Genomic DNA, 6,000 nt, shown 5'->3' with positions numbered 1-6,000 from the left:
CTACAGCAAAAATAAAGGAATTGGCCCACCGTTGCAATACTTTTGGAGGGGACTGTAATGATGAGGCCTATGGTCTATGGACTGGTGGGAAAGTCCTTTAAAATTGCTTCCCCCCAAAAAAATTCTATTTAACACAAAGCCTTGGCCACACATTCTACAAGTGCTGCTCAAAAACAGTATTTGTGGCAAGAGTTAGCTTTGACAGCTGCCACAGCCAACCTTAACAGTCACAAATGGAAAGGATTACTGCTCTGTATGATTCGACCACTGGCAAAAGTGATCAAAAACATTTTGGATTATTCTTCTGATCTATACAGTAACTAATTATTAAAAGTTGCTTAAGTGGGCTACAGAAAGATAACTTTTGATGAACACTGTGCACTTCAGTACAGACATTTTCCTTATGAACTCTTTTCAGTAAGAATTCATGAACTCACTCAATCTCAAACATCCCTGTAAAAACTGGAAACCCTGAGTGAGCTGAACTTCTGACATAAAACATGCCCCAGACTTAAGTCAGATTAGGAGTCACACCACAGCACCCGTTAAATAATTAAAGCATTTCTCTGTTTTATTTATGGACTAGTCTCTTAAACACATTCAGCCTTCTTCTTCTAACATTTCCAACCTTTGACTGTAAAAAATAATAATGGAATAAGATTATCATTCAGTTTACAAAATAAACACACAACAAACAATTAATTGTTTACATAAATGCAGTGGCTTTATCCACTTTGCAAACAGCCCCCTGCTGTTCTAAGCATAATCACATTATTATTAATTACATATACAGTAATCTGTTTTGGTAGTCATGACTCTAAATGCAGGTAGCAGTTAGAAATTCAAAACAGCTCATATGCCATCTTTTCACATCTTTTGGGCTCACTGAAAAATAACTATTAAATATGAAATTCAAGCAAACACATACAATAAAATGACCTCTAAAACTGTGTTTTCATTCTGTAAATGACAGTGGAGGCATCCCTGTTTAAACACTACTAAACTCTCCTATACATTATTCACTAATCATAGTTTTAATCGCAGGATGGTCATGAATTTGGAATTTCTATGTAAAAAAAAAAAGTCTAAAAATGACATTGCCTACAAAAATGGCCATTTCACAAAATTCATGCAGAGGTTTGAGCTCCATTAATGCTACCACACAGAAAAACTTGACACAGAGGTTAAAACAAAGACAGGCATATTAAGACAATAATAACTGAAGTAGATAAAGACACACTTAAGACTTAAAAGAACGCTGCTTAAGAAAATGGTCACATGATTTGGAGAAATTCAATGCAAATGTCAGATCCTTTATGTACAGCCTGAATGGCCTCATGGAAAATGTGATATATGTGTGTGATATTTAGCCTTGCAGCATTTAGCAAAGCAAACTTAATAGAACTAGGACATAATATCTAGAAGGAGGCCTCTCTAAATTGGTGTTTAATCAGCTGGATAAAAAATCAATTTACTCTTATTAACTACAACAAGCCTTTTTATTTACATGGGGAGGGAACCCTCCATGGTCTCTGTCATATTTGATTTTTGCATCTTAAAAGTTTCTACAGTTCCACAGGAGGGACCAAAATGATAATAAAACTATTTTACATATTCAGGTAATTAAGATCGGCCTACTTATAAATATTATGTTACATTTTTACCAAGTGTGTTTCGCTCAGTGCTACTAAGCTAAATATTACACCGTGTACCTTTAAATATTTGTCAAGAGGACTATTCAGTCTTGTCAAGTTAACATGAGAAGATCCATTTGAAACCACGCTTCTCATAACTTTTCTTATTACTGAATTTCTAAATGTCATCTTTTCGGAAACTTGGAGAAACAGCAGACATCAAGAAAGCACTGGGGCCTTGGTTAAAACTACAGAACAATAAACGTTGGTTTGAAAAAAAGAGCTACTGAAGTTCTTTAAACAGTTTGATGATTTTGGACCTTATCAAATAAAAAAGGTAAATAACAAGCACACATACAAAGCAACAAAAATAAATGTAAATCAGGAAACAATGCAAAAAGAAAAAATCAAAACAGTCAATTTTTGTTCACTTTCTTCACAGTCTCTCTGGCTTACCTTGCAAATTATCACACAAACACACTTAAAAATGGATCAACAAAGTGCAGCAGTATAATGACAGACAGTAAGCACCAGCATACAGTAAACAAGCAGAATTCTGTATGCCTTACTTATTCAACATGCTGTTACATGTATGCAAACAAAGTGACTGACAACAGACACTGCAAGCTGGACCTCACAGCCCACAGTGGTTATTCCTTTTACAAGACAGGCAGAGAGTGACAAATGAACTGCCTAGTGGACAAGTAAGTCTGCCAATAGATTCACTGTCTTCTGTCAAAACAGTCCTCCAGTGTAGCATCAACTCTAAACGCTTCATTAACCAAAGTGCATACATTTAGATAAAATATTGAGTTGTTGGACTGATTCTGCCACCAGTCTTTAAAACATATAAACAGACAAAAACATGCTCGCAAAGTGCCTCATTAGTAGGAAATTAAAAAACACGATATACTTTCATTTCAAATGCAGAGGAGCACTCAATCAATGGCATTCAATCAAACGGTTCCCTCTGGTATCAACCTCACAGTAATCCCTTTAAAATAACAGTGCGAGTTATTGTACCTTTTTACTGTTCAAAAAAACATCTGAAGGAAGTCACATCAAAGCCTAGCCTGACCCTATGTAGGGTCTGACTGGTTACAAACCATTCTTAGGCACTGGTTTACTCTTCTGTCAGGGACTGAGCAAAAGGAAGTCCTGGTAAATATACAGTGTTTCCATGTGAGATAACGTGCATCTGCGCAGCATTCAGGGAGCTGCAGGTTAAGTTGTTTCTCTGTAGTGCAGCGGGGAGGGCAGGATGAAGCATCCAGAGGGTCTGATGACAGCCGTGCCTTTAAAAGAAAACATGCTACATCATTCCCAGTACTTGTGTTGAAAACATACATGAAAAACTACAACAGGAAATTAAAACTTAACCTCCTGTAAAGAATTTAAATCCTTCTTTTTGATCAAAAGGCTGACAAACAGTGGGGCATTGGGGTCTGCACTGCAGGATTACGTATTAATCAAATATTAAATATTTGCCTGTAGAGGAATCATTCTGTCACTTAAAGTTTTGGACGATGCCAGTTGAGGGTGTCACATTTCATAACATGTAATGTCATAAGGCCCGTCACTCTGAGTAGCCGTGTGGTAACATCACCTTGGGCACCAGACGAGCCGCTCTGGGACACGCTTGTCCCTCAGTGTAAGGCATCAGTCGCAGTCTACTTCACTCCATGTAGCCCTCTTTATCTCATTACATCTCTCCTCAGAGGGACCAGTCAGTTCGGTCAGTTCAATGGTCAAACAAACAGTGAACAAACGGAGAGGTGTTGGGTAATTTTCAAAAGAAAGCAGATACTTCAAGTCTAACCCAAAATGTGCTCATTAACTTACCTCTATATCCCTTTCAAGAGTTTGAAATTTCCAGACCAAGAAATCTTTGTTAAAAGTTATAGATTCTGCTTTCTGAAGAGCAAACATTAAAAGGTATATCAGTGGAGTGCACTGTTACCTTTACCTGGTTTATGTCAGCTAGAAGCTTAGCAAAGCGTGTGTTTATATCTACACATTTATGCAAATTCAAAAAATAATGCTGCTCAAATGATATTTTGCACATTAAATATATTGTTAACCATATTTTTCTCTTCCCTTAGGAGAGAATTCATTTACTAGAACTTATCTGTTAATCTTTTCAGACTAAGACTAGTTGTACCTCTGCTCTCTAAACAAGGCTGTCTGCCTCACCCTTCTTTTGTCTCTCTGTCTCTTTATCAGTGTTTTGATGGTCTTAAAGATGCAATATGTGGAATTTCTGCACTGAAATATCTATATTAATTTGAAAGATGAACATTCCTATCTCATGTATTTTTTTAGTTGAGGCCTTACAGCATATCAGATATTTCCTCAAATTTCCAGAGACAGAGAAATTCATAACTTATTGAACAAAAAAAAAAAAAATTATACACACATTTTAAAACATATCTTATGCGGTGCTGTTTTAATAATAGTCTTCAATTTAAAACAAGAAGTGAACAGTGAAAATGGGCAGCGCTGGTCTGTACTCATCATATTGTGCTGCCGTTTTGGTTGAGAGCCCCCCTGGTGGTGGAATGATACATGCTGTGTAGGGCTGAAATGATTCCTCGAATTATTCGAGTGATTTGTAACATGCATGATTCAAGGCGTGAAAATCACAAGAGAAGAGAAGTTGATGCATTGATGTTTACAGGCATTCGTCCTGCGTTTTTACGCATCCACTGGTCGTGGCTTCATGGCAAATATAGCACTATGCCTGCACCAGCCAACCTACGCAGATCTCAGAGTTTACGCGCTGCCTGCATGACTCGCGGCTGTGAGACAGCACTCAGTTTGTGTCTGCAGACTTCAGGGAATTTCATAAACTTCTCTGATTGACCCGACGGTTTCACAGAAGGCAGTCAGGCTTCACAATTCAAGTCCTGTTTTGGTGCTTACCCCTCTCTCTCACTCTATCTCTCTCTCTCTCTTCCACGTGCGCACGTTATACATTCAATTTCAAATTACTTAAAATTCAATGCACTGACATCTTGATTACAGCATATTTCTAAAATGTTTTAGCATCCTGAATAATTTGATGAGACTTAAATTGATAATAAATTGACAACAATTAAATAGAAACATGCTCTTGCCACAGACAGTGACTGAGACTAAATAGGTTAAAGTTCATCATCATACAGTCAGGATTCAACAGGTCATAGAAGCAGCTTTATCCCTTAAAATGTGTTCTCTATGTCAGTGGATGGTCATAAAAGGTCATATTTTTTATGGTGGATTAACTCACAAAAAAAAGTGCAAAAATTAAAAGTGAACACCCTTTGAAAAATAGACCCGATTCCTCTAATCTAAAGGTTCACCATTCAGACATCATCAGACCGCTGTGTGAATGATGGAGCTTTATTCTTGCTAGAATGTGAAATATTACATTCATGCATAAAGTAGAGGATGTTAAAATGATTGTGTCCCTTTACTTTAATTACAAACTGGAAAATAAAAATAAACTACAATAGAAGAAATAAAGTGTTGGCAACAAACATTTCCTGGGTGAGGATCCCTAAAACCCAATATATGGCATAAACTAATGTCATTACTTAACTTCCTTTCCTTGTAACTTCAAGAAATGTAAATTGCCATCAGAACTTCATTGCACATTTCTGTATGTGGGTGAGGGTGCTCTTCTCTGTGTTTGTCTGTGTTTCGCCTAAGTAGCCAATAAACTTGTTCAAAACAAAAACACAAAAATCTCTGACATCAATAAATTGTTCAGAAGTATTGCAGTGATGATGTGACCCTTGCGTGTTTGGTAATTCATCACATAAGAAGAAGCACCTACTTCAGCCCTCTTACAACACCTACAACGGAACAGCTAGCAGCAGGAGTCCCTCATATTAAATATCAGTTCATTTACTTTAATGCTGTCAACTGAGTTGCTGAATAGGATGGCTGCTGGGGGACGGCCAGCTTTGGTTCATCCAGGCAATGGACATTATTGTACCTCACAGTGAATCAACAACTGTGATGTCAGAGGACAAGGGCACATGTCAGCTCCCCGTCTCACGCCTGAACATCTGACGGAAATCCAGTTGGATTCCACCCAAAATCCTGCTTGGGTCAAAACTCCAGCCAAATTACAGAGGAACACTCTTTGACATGCAATCTCTGGTACATATGTAAAGAAACACATATAAAGCCAAGAAGTCAATTCACAGTAAACCTGACAAACAGCCAGTGCCATCAAAAATGACATCAACAAGTTTAAATACAGACTCTCCAGAATGAAGCCGACTAAACTAATAAACAACCATCACCTACTTGAATTAGGCATAAGAGACATAGGGTCCAGTTAAACATTGAATTCTGACTGATCCTGTAAGAGTCTGGA

The 6,000-nt window shown here is 37.5% G+C and overlaps 1 protein-coding gene across 2 annotated transcripts in view; it reads right to left on the bottom strand.

The window, feature by feature from the left end:
• Window positions 1-550: 550 nt before the first annotated feature.
• vps9d1 (VPS9 domain containing 1) overlaps window positions 551-6,000 on the bottom strand; it is a 38,085-nt gene continuing 32,635 nt past the window's right edge. For both annotated transcript variants that reach the window (XM_041795707.1, XM_041795708.1), the window contains one exon: window positions 551-2,929. The gene's annotated coding sequence lies outside the window, so the exon portion shown is untranslated. The remainder of the gene's footprint in view (window positions 2,930-6,000) is intronic.

This window comes from Cheilinus undulatus, linkage group 9, assembly GCF_018320785.1.
Source record: "Cheilinus undulatus linkage group 9, ASM1832078v1, whole genome shotgun sequence".
In the NCBI taxonomy this organism is placed as follows: Eukaryota; Metazoa; Chordata; class Actinopteri; order Labriformes; family Labridae; genus Cheilinus; species Cheilinus undulatus.
This window is presented reverse-complemented; position numbering and strand designations above follow the sequence as displayed.